This window comes from Oncorhynchus clarkii, chromosome 32 (genome assembly GCF_045791955.1).
Source record: "Oncorhynchus clarkii lewisi isolate Uvic-CL-2024 chromosome 32, UVic_Ocla_1.0, whole genome shotgun sequence".
Classification (NCBI taxonomy): Eukaryota; Metazoa; Chordata; class Actinopteri; order Salmoniformes; family Salmonidae; genus Oncorhynchus; species Oncorhynchus clarkii.
Genome location: NC_092178.1, coordinates 33,151,084 through 33,166,160, shown reverse-complemented (window position 1 = coordinate 33,166,160; position 15,077 = coordinate 33,151,084). Strand labels below are relative to the sequence as shown.

Below are 15,077 nucleotides of genomic sequence, written 5' to 3'. Positions count from 1 at the left end.
AGGAACTGGACATTATTGTGGCTGCGGAATAAACGTTTTTGACACTTAAGGACATCAGAAGACTTGCAAGGGGTACTAGTGCAGCAAGCTCCCCTTGGGCCTGCGTAGGGATCAGATCTGTTTATTTTTTACCAGTGAAGTTGTTTGATTTATTTTATTTTTGGAAGTTTGGTGGTTTTGTTTTTTAATGATTTATATGTTTAATTTTGTGTTTGTATTTTATTTATATATACAGTGGGGCAAAAAAGTATTTAGTCAGCCACCAATTGTGCAAGTTCTCCCACTTTAAAAAGAGGCCTGTAATTTTCATCATAGGTACACTTCAACTGTGACAGACAAAATGAGAAAAAACAAATCCAGAAAATCACATTGTAGGATTTTTAATGAATTTATTTGCAAATTATGGTGGAAAATAAGTATTTTGTCACCTACAGACAAGCAAGATTTCTGGCTCTCACAGACCTGTAACTTCTTCTTTAAGAGGCTCCTCTGTCCTCCACTCGTTACCTGTATTAATGACACCTGTCCACAACCTCAAACAGTCACACTCCAAACTTCACTATGGCCAAGACCAAAGAGCTGTCAAAGGACACCAGAAACAAAATTGTAGACCTGCACCAGGCTGGGAAGACTGAATCTGCAATAGGTAAGCAGCTTGGTTTGAAGAAATCAACTGTGGGAGCAATTATTAGGAAATGGGAGACATACAAGACCACTGATAATCTCCCTCGATCTGGGGCTCCACGCAAGATCTCACCCTGTGGGGTCAAAATGATCACAAGAACGGTGAGCAACAATCCCAGAACCACACGGGGGGACCTAGTGAATGACCTGCAGAGAGCTGGGACCAAAGTAACAAAGCCTACCATCAGTAACACACTACGCCGCCAGGGACTCAAATCCTGCAGTGCCAGACATGTCCCCCTGCTTAAGCCAAAAATATAACTTTTTGGTAAAAACTCAACTCGTCGTGTTTGGAGGACAAAGAATGCTGAGTTGCATCCAAAGAACACCATACCTACTGTGAAGCATAGGGGTGGGAAACATCATGCTTTGGGGCTGTTTTTCTGCAAAGGGACCAGGACGACTGATCCGTGTAAAGAAAATAATGAATGGGGCCATGTATCGTGAGATTTTGAGTGAAAACCTCCTTCTATCAGCAAGGGCATTGAAGATGAAACGTGGCTGGGTCTTTCAGCATGACAATGATCCCAAACACACTGCCCGGGCAACGAAGGATTGGCTTCGTAAGAAGCATTTCAAGGTCCTGGAGTGGCCTAGCCAGTCTCCAGAGCTCAACCCCATAGAAAATCTTTGGAGGGAGTTGAAAGTCCGTGTTGCCCAGCAACAGCCCCAAAACATCACTGCTCTAGAGGAGATCTGCATGGAGGAATGGGCCAAAATACCAGCAACAGTGTGTGAAAACCTTGTGAAGACTTACAGAAAACGTTTGACCTCTGTCATTGCCAACAAAGGGTACATAACAAAGTATTTAAATAAACTTTTGTTATTGACCAAATACTTATTTTCCACCACAATTTGCAAATAAATTCATAAAAAATCCTACAATGTGATTTTCTGGATTTTTTTTTCTCATTTTGTCTGTCATAGTTGAAGTGTACCTATGATGAAAATTACAGGCCTCTCATCTTTTTAAGTGGGAGAACTTGCACAATTGGTGGCTGACTAAATACTTTTTTGCCCCACTGTACATATACACACTGAACAAAAATATAAATGCAACATGCAACAAAGATCTACTGAGTTACAGTTCATATAAGGAAACCAGTCAATTGAAATAAATGAATTAAGCTCTAATCTATGGATTTCACATGACTGGGCAGGGGAGTAACCATGAGTGGGCCTGGGAGGGCATAGACCCTCCCATTTGGCAGTCAGGCCCACCCAGTGAGTTTTTCTTTATTTCAGACAGAAATACTCCTCAGCCTCCCACCTTCAACTGGATTCTGGACTTCCAGACGGGCTGCCCCCAGGTGGTAAGGGTTTGGCAACAACACATCTGCCATGCTGATCCTCAACCCTGGGGCCCCTTGGGTGCGTGCTTACTCCCCTCCTGTACTCCCTATTCACCCACGATTGCGTGGGCAAGCACAACTCCAACAACATCATTAAGTTTGCTGACGACACACCAGTGGTAGGCCTGATCACCGACAACGATGAGACAGCCAATAGGGAGGAGGTCAGAGACCTGGCAGTGTGGTGCCAGGACTTCAACCTCTCCCTCAATGTGAGCAAGACAAAGGAGCTGATCGTGGACTACAGGAAAAGGAGGGCGGAACAGGCACCCATTAACATCAACGGGGCTGTAGTGGAGCGGGTCGAAAATGTCAAGTTCCTTGGTGTCCACATCATCAACAAACTATCATGACCCAAACACACCAAGACAGTAGTGAAGAGGCAACGACAACACCTTTTCCCCCTCAGGAGACTGAAAAGATTTGGCATGGGTCCCCAGATCCTCAAAAGGTTCTGCAGCTGCACCATCGAGAGCATCCTGACCGGTTGCATCACCGCCTGGTATGGCAACTGCTCTGCATCCGACCATAAGGCGCTACAGAGGGTTGTGCGTACGGCCCAGTACATCACTGGGGCCAAGCTTCCTGCCTTCCAGGACCTATATACTAAGCGGTGTCAGAGGAAGTCCCAAAACATTGTCAAAGACTCCAGTCACCCAAGTCATAGACTATTCTCTCTGCTACTGCACTGCAAGCGGTACCGGAGCGCCAAGTCTAGGTCCAAAAGGCTCCTTCACAGCTTCTACCCCCAAGTCATAAGACTGCTGAACAATTGATCAAATGGCCACCCGGACTATGTACATTTACCCCTACATCTACAAATAACCTTGACTAACCTGTACCCACGCACATTGACTTGGTACCGGTAGCCCCTGTATATAGCCTCTTTACTGTTATTTATTGTGTTACTTTTTTTTAAAATTACTTTTGTTTATTTAGTAAATATTTTCTTAACTCTATTTCTTTAATTGCATGGTTGGTTAAGGGCTTGTTGTATTGATCATACTGTTTAATCAGCTTCTTGATATGCCACACCTGTCAGGTGGATGGATTATCTTGGCAAAAGAGAAATGCTCACAAACAAGGTACTTTTTCCCCCCACTGGTCATGATCCCCACCATAATTGTAGCAAGACTGTTCTTCACTCCGATCTTCTGTATACTCCACCTGTCTGCACACACTTGGAAAACGGAGGAGGAATGGAGGGAAAAAGAGAGGGAGAGGAGGTCTAAGAGAGAGAGGGAAGAAGAGGGTGAGCTTGAGTCAGATATAAATGGTGGAAAAAAGGGAGATGATTTGTTAAAGAAGAACGTTAGAAAGTGTAAGCAGAGAGAGCTAAAGACAGGAGGAGAAATGGAAGTGAATGAGGGTGAAGTATCGGAGGTGGTAGGTGCAGTGAAAGTGGTGGTAGGTGCAGTGTAGGTGCAGCGAGAGAGGCAGGTTGAGGTTTCCAGGGTTAGAGTAGAGCAGACGTTGTCATATGCAGAGGCAGTGAAGAAAGTAGAGGAAGATGGGTTAAGGGGGAGGTGTGGTGAGAGTAGTAGAGATATACCAGTACAGAGGGAGAGGCCAAAAAGTGATATAAGTTTCAGTAAGATTGGATATTTAGCATTTATAGCAATGGTTATCAACTGTACTGCAGGGATGGAATGGAAGTCGCAGAAAATTGAGGTTGTGGTGGCACCTGCAGAGAGGTATTTGGGTGTGTGAGACTTGACATCAGAAGAGTTACAGGATGTGTTAAGTGGTGATGTCCCATCCTTTCAGGGTGATGGCATGATGTAGGAGTAAATACATTTAATTAGTAGAGTAGGGTGGTGTTAATTTTATTTTATATAATTTTGAAATTAGTGAGTGTGGTGTTAGATGGTAGGGTATTTTTATTTTTATTTTCCAAGCAAATTATAAGGGAGTTGCACTCCAGTCTCGTAGGTGGCGGTAATGCAACAAATTGGATGCCAACCGCCGTTAAACCTCATAAAAACCTCGGAAAAACCTTTGTTTATTATTTTCAAGATGGCGGCGGGAATGTATTTAGAACATTACCTTGACAGTAAGATAGTTTCCTTTTTTCATGTTTTATTCGTGAAATAATGTAGAATCCTACTAAAATATTGTGTAATGGAATTTGTTTGTGTATTTTTGTTTTACTTGCACGCATAGCTACTCCAAGAGCCAGTACCAGGGCTTGAGGAGACAAGAAGCCCAGTTACTGGTTCAGCTAACGTTAACGTTACTACATAAAAAAGCACAGGGCAAGGGACAAAGAGCACGCGAGAAAGCTAACTTACGTTAGCTAAGTTAGCGCGCCTGCACCCAAGTTAGCTAGATGGCCAGCTAACAAAGCGGTGCATAATTATACCGTTCTTGATCGACTCTAAATTACTTTGTTGTATCGTAGGGTTCTATTCAGTGGTATCCCCACGTTTACGCAATAACAGTTATACATATTTATAGACCAGCATTGACAATTTTAGTAACGTTACCTAACACACACAAGAAGCTAGCAATGTTGCAGCCCACTGACGCTGATGATACATACTGGTGTATTTGGAACCCGGTATATAACGTGATATACTGTACAACCTTGTTTTTCTAGGTATAGAAAATCTGCCGTTTGAGCTACAGAGGAATTTCACTCTTATGAGAGACCTGGACACACGGACAGAGGGTGAGAGACTCACACAGATCTGATATTATGATTGTTGCTGCTATCATAACAGGTAAATAGAAAACACATCCATAGTGTCTAGGCTAAAGTCAGAAGTCAGTGTGCATGTAGCCCATGTGATGGTTGTATCCACAATTGACTATAAATGAATCCATCTCTTTCTCTCAGATCTGAAAGGGAAGATAGACTCTTTGGCTCGTGAGTACACGTCAAATACACACACCCTCTCCTCTGAGCAGAAGCTCTCCCTGCTCCGGCAGATCCAGCAGTCATATGGCAAGTGTAAAGAGTTTGGAGATGATAAGGTCCAACTGGCCATGCAGACCTATGAGATGGTGAGTAGGACCTTAAGATGGATACAGTAGACTGGGAATAGAAGCGCTGCTTGGGGTCCATACTAGTAATGAGGAAAGGAAAGGTGCTCCTTGGAGAGAGGTGTACCTCAGGTTGCAGGTAAGCTTTACATAGTGAAATGTGTGTTATATTCTCAATTAGCATGTTTGATGCAGCTGGAAATGGAAATGTTGACTACTTTCTGCTTCGACTCTGATTAGTTAGCCTAGGCAAGTTGAGATGTCTGTCATTTCTACATGTAATGTCTCAGTCAGAGTCCTGTTATTCATTGTGACCCCTCAGGTGGACAAACACATTCGCAGGCTGGACACAGACCTGGCCCGCTTCGAGGCAGACCTGAAGGAGAAAAAGATTGAGAGCACAGACTATGACTCAACCTCCAGTAAGGGAATCAAGAGTAAGTTTCTGTTCAGGCACTTTTCATTCATTTTCATTCAATGTTGTCCCTTCAACCCAAATGTGACTTTTTAGTGTTGTCTCATTGACGTTCAACCCTATAGATAGCTGTGAATTGGGCCATGTTCATTATGGCATGCAATGGAAAACATTTAGCAAAAACAAACATTTGCTTACTCTTATTGGACAAGTCCAGGGAGTCCCTCATTTATTTTATTAGTCTATTTTCTTCTGTTTGGTGCTTCATAAACAACCCAGGTAAGCTCCAAATGTGTCCATAGCCTAAAGTTTTTTTTTTTTTTTTTTTTTTTTCTCAGGTGAGCTCAGAGGGCCAAAAGAGAAGAAGGTGGCTCGCACAAGGTTAAAGGTGAAGTCAGACGACGACTGCAGCCCCAAAAGCGGACAGAAGAAAGTCAAACTAACACAAGCGTATGTACACTTAAAACATACGTTTCATAGGCTGATGCTTTGTACGAGGGATGCACGATATATCTGTGAACATATCGGAATCGGACGATATTAGCTAAAAAAAAATGCCAACATCAGTATCAGCCCGATGTTAATAACTGATGTCAAAGCTACCGTGCATACCTATATAACGTAAGTACATGATGTAATAACGCCACGTAAAATGTAGCGCTACACGTGCAACACAGCATTCCTAACCTAGCCCACACAATGTCTGCTGTGTGGATCGAGCAGTCATTTGAAAGAGTAACAAAATGTCAGTGAGACAACTCAAAGGCGAAATCCATTAACACCAAGATAATGGAATTCATTACCCTTGACAATCAACTGTTCTCTGTCGTGGTTGATGTTGACTTTCGCCGACTGGTCGAGCACCGGTACACAATACCAAGTGCGCTATTTTTCAGATGTTGCCCTACCGGAGTTACACAGTAATGGCGTCACCGCTATTAGCTTCACGACATACTATGGAATGCCGTTTGGGTCATTGCGTGTCATAAAAGATTCAGTAGCACTGTCAAAGCTGGACAAAAAAGTCTGCAAACACCGGCCACAAACGATGTGTTTACAATACCGCGTTGGCAATAAAGCATTATTTGATCGACCGCAGCTTCTGGGGTAGCTAACTTTAGCTTGGTACCTACAACCAGCCTGAAAACAATGGCCAGTAGAAACTGCAGTCATTTTCAATATTTTTCGCAATGATTTTTGAATCCTTGTGACTAAGTATTGTTGTTTGCCTATTGAAATTGAACTTCAGATCCATGAAAATAAATAGCTAGCTAGCTACTTAACCCTGTTTCCCAAAGTTAACATTATAAGCAGCCAGCTAGCTTCATCTGGCTAGTGAGGCTCGACCAGACCGGGTTACATAGATGGGTCTGACCACCTTTAATCAATTAAGAACTGTCTTATAAATTAGGGTTATTTTAGATGATGACACCTAGCTATATAGTTAGCTAGCTAACAATAGCTACTGAAACAGATTATGTCGTGTTATTTGACACTTGACGTATATCTTTTTTGACATGCAAAGACCCAAACAGCGTTCCATAGAAATCTTGGTAGAGAATGAAAGGACTGAACAAATGAACAACAAAACGTGGGTGGCAGGTAGCCTAGTGGTTAGAGCGTTGAATCCCCGAGCTGACAGGGTAAAAATCTGTCCTTGTGCCCCTGAACAAGGCAGTTGACTAACTGTTCTTAGGCCGTCATTGAAAATAAGAATTTGTTCTTAACTGACTTGCCTAGTTAAATACAGGAAAAATAGATTAAAAAAATAAATAGGTTTTGATTATGTTTTACATTTACATACGTAAATCCCAACAATAACTTTTTGGTCAGTGTGTGTGTGTGTGTGTGTGTATCCTTTTATTTAACTGGGCAAGTCAGTTAAGAACAAATTCTTATTTACAATGACGGCATGGACAACGCTGTACTAGAATGCTTTAAAGGCCGCTAAAACTTTAAGTATTGGTTATCGGTAGCGGGTCAAAAATGTCATCAGTGCATCACTACTTTGTACCAGATATAACCACGACAGCTCATTTTCATCTCCTCAAATAACTCCCGTGAACCTAACCGAAATGTGCTGTTCTGGTCTTCTCTCACTACGTATCTTGCAGCAGCTTCTGATGCAGTACATCTCTTCCTTTCAGTATTCATCCCCATTGTCCTCCCTTGTTGTCCTTAGGCCTGAGTTCACAGCCCCTACAGTGAACTTTGGGAACGTCCACCCCTCGGACGTGCTGGACATGCCCGTGGACCCCAACGAGCCCACCTACTGCCTGTGTCACCAAGTGTCCTACGGAGAGATGATTGGCTGTGACAACACAGACGTGAGTCCACAGCTTTCTGCCAATGACGATCTACATGAGCACTAGGTCCAGAGTTGAGGTCAGTTCTTTCAATTCAGGAAGGAAACTGACATTCCAATTCCCTTTTTTTCTCATAGAGAGAAGCAATGACATCACGTCCTGAGATGACGGAATTGAAATGAACCCCAACCCTGATTGGGTCAACTTCACTATTCTATTCCAAATCCTAACCTGATTTCTGGGCACTAGAATGTTCCTACAAAAAATACCACATTGACATGAATGCGTGATTTTACCTAAAAGTTTGATTTATAAAATAGTGTTTAGAAATGAGCGATGGCTTTGGAATTTTTGGCACTTAAATCAAAGATGAATTAAGTAAAACCTAAATAAAGGCTAGTTCCTTTTGGCCCACTAGAGGGCAGTAAAGCATTATAAAAGTCTCTCCCAGCACTAATAGAATACTAAGCAGAATGTATTGTGTTGGACTCATTGCAGTGCTCCATTGAGTGGTTCCACTTCGCCTGCGTGGGGCTGACAACAAAACCCAGAGGAAAATGGTAAGTCAAGGAAGAGATGGAAATCAGGAATTTAGGATTGGAAAATATGGATTTTTCACCTATAACATGGAAGAGATCAAGACCAAGAATGTATCACCATTTATCTCTCACCCTTTCTTTTCTCTTTTCCTCTATCATTTCTTACGCCCAGGTACTGTCCAAGGTGTACTCAGGAGAGGAAGAAAAAATGAACCCAGAGACAATCATAACCAACAATCATAACGCTAGAGTTTACAAATGAGGGTTCAGTGTTAGTATTGGAACATGGGGAAACCCTCCATAAACACTAACATGGACCCAGCAGGGTCATGTTTAATAGGTCACACCGTCGCAAATTGTCAAAACCAAAATGAGCATTTCCTATTGGACAAGTCCAGAGTAGCCCTTCCCTGTATCAGTCCATATTCTTCAGTTCAGTGTCTAATGAACACGACCCCCCCCCCCTCCCCCCCCCCCCCCCCACAGTATTAGGGTCCTGCTGGTCTGCCATCCTGTATAATTCTCGTTGTTAAACAGAAAGAAGCAATGATGGACATTTGACAGACGTTCCCCAATCATGACTATTATGTTGCATTTTATTTTTGACGGTTGCTTTAATGCCTTTATATGCAGAGTAATACAGGGACGTATACCCTTATTTTACAGCCAGTGGTTCTATATGGCTCTCAGCCACTCGGTTGCTTCATGACAGACTAACAGCGACTCCTACTTGATGCTTTTATACTGAACACTATTTAGCCCTGATACACGCAGATCACATGTGTTAACTCTTATTTTCCAACTGTTCTCTTAATTCACCCCTGGTTATTTCCATATCAGACTTTTGGGGGACAGAACATTTATTGATTAAGCAGAGTCATTGATTAAGTTGATAGATTTGACTCAATGAGAATATACAGATCTAGATCTCCTAGTTCAGAATGCAGTCGGAAGCAAACTGGACAGAATTTCTCTCGCACATTTGCTTAAACAGCAATGACCTGTATTGCAGGTTGTTTGCACAAAAGTAGTGCGCTGGAAATGGAATTGCTTAAAGGAATGTAGATGCTAACACTTTCAAATATATATGGATGTTTTGATAGGCCCCAACTCACATCATTCAACAATGTCCTGTATATTTATATTATGGAGAGGCATATCTTTGACTGGCTGTGTTTATGAAGAGCCTTATTGATCATTACTGTAAGAATAACAATTGAAATGTGCTTAAAAGTTTCAGTTACTTGATACTTTGCTCAGTAGGTTTTGACTGGTGCCTCAAGAATATTATTTCAAGTTAAACTAATGAACATTTATTTTGTTGCCATTTACTTTTTGTATTCGAAGTGTAATTGAATACTGTACTGAAACATTGGGTGCTGTTTTTGGTGTTTTTCCATTTAAGCAATAAAGCTTTTAAAAAATTTAAAAAATGGTAAAATGACATTTTGTTTCTAGAAGTTGCTATATTTTCATTAGCTTAACATGTGTATTCATGCTGTATTTCCTGCATGTAATATTTTTTGGGCCCAATGTGTGAGATGTCTAATGCACATCTTTGCATGGATAGTATTGACAATCTCAATCTGACGTCATCCAGTAGTTTATCACTCTAAGATGTTCTTTCCTTCGACCCACTGTTATTTTGGTAGACATCAAATAACTTCATAAGTCCAACATTGTACACAGCTGGCCCAGTCCCTAAGTGTTAAATCCCTGTACTATTTCAAACCCCATCACCCCCAGTGCAGTGTTCAATCTGACTATCACTGCTCTTATCATAGACCATAGCATGTCCTGTGCTTTCCAAAATTCCAGAAGGTGTCCGTCTTCCCTTTTTCATATGACACTAGTGAATCATATAAAATAAATGTGCATATAGAGGCAACTGCCAAAATAAAGGAAACACTTGTGTGAATGAGGGAGACAAAGTATATTGAAAGCAGGTGCTTCCACACAGGTGTTGTTCCTGAGAAATTCCTAAGCGAGTAACATTCCATGATGCTTAGGGTCATGTATAAAAATGCTGGGCAGGTCCAGTTGCCCATTATTTTGGCCACACTGTCTATACCCCCATAGGATGACAATACCCCCATCCACTGGGCACGAGTGGTCACGGAATAGTTTGATGAGCATAGAAACAATGTAAACCATAAGCCATGGCGGTCTCGGTCACGACATCTCAACCCAATTGAACACTTATAGGACATTCTGGAGCAGTGCCTGATACGTTTTCCACGCCATCAACAAAATTATTACATTTCTCGTGGAAGAATTTTGGAAGGATGCAACACCAGAGTTCCAGATACTAATGTGAAGGTACATTGAAGCTTTTCTGGCTCATGATGGCAGAATGCCCTATTAAGACTGTGGGGCGGCAGGTAGCCTAGTGGTTAGAGCGTTGGGCCAGTAACTGAAACGTTTCTAGATCGAATCCCCGAGCTGACAAGGTAAAAATCTGTTGTTCTGCCCCTGAACAAGGTAGTTAACCCACTGTTCCAAGGCTGTCATTGTAAATAAGAATTTGTTCTTAACTGACTTGCCTAGTTAAATAATACAAATATTGGTGTAGGTTTATTTTGAGAGTTACCTGTATGTGGAAAGTGTTTATGGATGGAGATTATTAGGAATTGTTTTGTTTATTATATATACAGTACCATTCAACATTTTGGACACCTACTTATTCAAGTTTTCTTTATTTGTACTATTTTCTACATTGTAGCATAATAGTGAAGATATCAAAACTATGAAATAACACATATGGAATCATGTAGTCACCAAAAAAGTGTTAAACATATCAAAATATGTTTTTTTCTTTTAGATTTTTCAAAGTAGCCACCCTTTGCCTTGATTACATCTTTGCACACACTTGACATTCTCTCAACCAGCTTCACCTGGAATGGCTTTCCAACAGTCTTGAAGGAGTACACACATGCTGAGCACTTGTTGGCTGCTTTTCCTTCACTCTGTGGTCCAACTCATCCCAAACCATCTCAATTGGATTGAGGTCGGGTGATTACAGAGGCCAAGTCATCTGATGCAGCACTCAAAAACTCTCCTTCTTGGTGAAATAGCCCTTACACCGCCTGGTGGGGTGTTGGGTCATTGTCCTGTTGAAAAACAAATGATAGTCCCACTAAGCGCAAACCAGATGGGATGGCGTATTGCTGTGGTAGCCATGCTGGTTAAGTGTGCTTTGAATTCTAAATACATCACAGAAAGTGTCACCAGCAAAGCACCCCCACACCTCCTCCTCCATGCTTCACGGTGGGAACTACACATGCGGAGATCATCTGTTCACCTACTTTGCGTCTCACAAAGACACAGCGGTTGGAACAATCTCAAATTTGGACTCATCAGACCAAAGGACAGATTTCCACCGGTCTAATGTCCTTTGCACGTGTTTCTTGGCCCAAGCAAGTCTCTTCTTCTCATTGGTGTCCTTTAGTAGTGGTTTCTTTGCAGCAATTCAACCATGGAGGTCTGATTCAAGCAGTCTCCTCTGAACAATTGATGTTGAGATGTGTCTGTTACTTGAACTCTGTGAAGCATTTATCTTGGCTGCAATTTCTGAGGCTCGTTACTCTAATGAACTTATCCTTTGCAGCAGAGGTAACTCTGGGTCTTCCTTTCCTGTGGTGGTCCTCATGAGAGCCAGTTTCATTATAGCGCTTGATGGTTTTTGCGACTGCACTTGAAGAAACTTTAAAAGTTCTTGAAATGTTCTGCATTGACTGACCTTCATGTCTTAAAGTAATGATGGACTGTTGTTTCTCTTTGCTTATTTGAGCTGTTCTTGCCATAATATTGACTTTTACCAAAGGCTATCTTCTGTATACTAACCCTACCTTGTCCCAAAACATCTGATTGGCTCAAACTCAATAAGAAGGAAAGAAATTCCACAAATGAACTTTTAAGAAGGCACACCTGTTAATTGAAATGCATTCCAGGTGACTACCTCATGAAGCTGGTTGAGAGACTGCCAAGAGTTTGCAAAGCTGTCATCACGTCAAAGGGTAGCTACTTTGAAGAATCTCAAACATAAAATATATTTTGATTTAACACTTTTTTTGGTTACTAATTCCATATGTGTTATTTCATAGTTTTGATGTCTTTACTATAATTCTACTATGTAGAAAATAGTCAAAGTAAAGAAAAACCCTTGAATGAGTAGGTGTGTCCAAACTTTTGACTGGTAGGATATGTCATCCCAGAGTGCAGTGTATTCAGTAGCTTGGAAGACCATGAGAAGGTTATCGGCCATATTTTTAGGTTGACCTTTACTTCACCTATGTGACTTAACTACTGCAAGGGTTCAAATGTGGGGTGCTGGAGAGCTACTCTAGGCCTATGTGTTGTCATTTCAACTCATCTCCATTCAGTGATTCAGTGACCATACAGTTGAAGTCGGAAGTTTACATACAGTTAGGTTGGAGTCATTAAGAATCGTTTTTCATCCATTCCACAAATTTCTTGTTAACAAACTATAGTTTTGGCAAGTCAGTTAGGACATCTACTTTGTGCATGACACAAGTAATTTTCCCAACAATTGTTTACAGACAGATTATTTCACTTATAATTCACTGTATCACAAATTCCAGTGGGTCAGAAGTTTACATACACTAAGTTGACTGCCTTTAAACAGCTTGGAAAATTCCAGAAAATTATGTCATGGCTTTAGAAGCTTCTGATAGGCTAATTGACATAATTGGGAGTCAATTGGAGGTGTACCTGTGGATGTATTTCAAGGCCTACCTTCAAACTCAGTGCCTCTTTGCTTGACATCATGGGGAAATCAAAAGAAATCGGACAAGACCTCAGAAAGAAAATTGTAGACCTCCACAAGTCTGGTTCATCCTTGGAAGCAATTTCCAAACGCCTGAAGGTACCACGTTCATCTGTACAAACAATAGTACGCAAGTATAAACACCATGGGACCACACAGCCGTCATACCACTCAGGAAGTAGACGCGTTCTGTCGCCTAGAGATGAACGTACTTTGGTGCGAAAAGTGCAAATCAATCCCAGAACAACAGCAAAGCACCTTGTGAAGATGCTGGAGGAAACAGGTACAAAAGTATATATATCCACAGTAAAACGAGTCCTATATCGACATAACCTGAAAGGCCGCTCAACAAGGAAGAAGCCACTGCTCCAAAACCGCCATAAAAAAGCCACACTACGGTTTGCAACTGCACATGGAGACAAAGATCGTACTTATTTGAGAAATGTCCTCTGGTTTGATTAAACAAAAATAGAACTGTTTGGTCATAATGACCATTGTTTTGTGTGGAGGAAAAAGGGGGAGGCTTGCAAGCCGAAGACACCATCCCAACCGTGAAGCACGGGGTAGCAGCATCATGTTGTGGGGGTGCTTTGCTACAGGAGGGACTGGTGCACTTCACAAACTAGATGGCATCATGAGGGAGGAAAATGATGTGCATCTCAAGACATCATTAAAGCTTGATCACAAATTGGTCTTCCAAATGGACAATGACCCCAAGCATACTTCCAAAGTTGTGGCAAAATGGCTTAAGGACAACAAAGTCAAGGTATTGGAGTGGCCATCACAAAGCCCTGACCTCAATCCTATAGAAAACTTGTGGGCAGAACTGAAAGCGTGTGCGAGCAAGGAGGCCTACAAACCTGACTCGGTTACACCAGCTCTGTCAGGAGGAATGGGCCAAAATTCACCCAACTTATTGTGGGAAGCTTGTGGAAGGCTACCCAAAACGTTTGACCCAAGTTAAACAATTTAAAGGCAATGCTACCAAATACTAATTGAGTGTATGTAAACTTCTGACCCACTGGGAATGTGACGAAATAAATAAAATCTGAAATAAATACATCTTTCTACTAATTATTCTGACATTTCTCATTCTTAAAATAAAGTGGTGATCCTAACTGACCTAAGACAGGGGATTTTTTTACTAGGATGAAATGTCAGGATTTGTGAAAAGCTGAGTTTAAATGTATTTGGCAAAGGAGTATGTAAACTTCCCGACTTCAACTGTATCTGCAGAGACATTGATTTGTATTGATCCTGCAGCCATTTACGTTTTGTTACTCATCAATTTGTCAGCTGTAACACTCCACATTCTCCAAAGTTCAGTCTAGTCAAGACATGTTGAAAGCCCAAATAACAGCCCTAAAAATGTAATGTATTGGGAACCGGAAAGGACGGTGCCAATTTTAGTTGGCATATGGGTTTATCGAACTTATATGACATGAATGATGATATCTTGACAGAGTGGTGCTGGAGCAAAGACCAGCATTTGACTCTAAAGGAATGGAGTTGGAAGGCTTTGGTGTACAAGATACGTGCCTTAGGGTGTCAAACTCAATCGCTACACTATCCCCCGAATCCCCCGAATTCGCAAAACTACATCTGCCGAGTGTAATCAAGAGGGACTTGGTATAGAAAAATGTGGGGAGGAAGGGGGTAATGTAGTGACAGTTGACAAATTTATGTCAGATGTAGTTTTGTGAGCTGGAAGTCTATGCAGATATGCAGAGCAATTGACTACTCTGACTGAATTAAATTAGCTTTTTGGTGACTTTGGGTTGACATCCAAACTGTGCACGCAGATACTGCAGATGCCAAACAGCTGGCAAATCTGACTCCCCTTTTCAAAGGCACACTGGCGGTACCTTTGCCATTGGCCATGCTCTGGGCTGTGCACTCACAGATCTCCTCACTATTCAGACATCATGAGAGTGGGGCAGAGAGTCTTGTAAAATGTCAACCACCAGTGGAAACAAATGTCTTTCTCTCTCACCCACTTGTTTCCCCTCT

The 15,077-nt window shown here is 41.7% G+C and overlaps 1 pseudogene; it reads left to right on the top strand.

Moving 5' to 3' along the window:
- Positions 1-3,991: 3,991 nt before the first annotated feature.
- On the top strand, positions 3,992-9,714 carry LOC139392170 (inhibitor of growth protein 4-like; annotated as a pseudogene).
- The last annotated feature ends 5,363 nt before the right edge of the window (positions 9,715-15,077 follow it).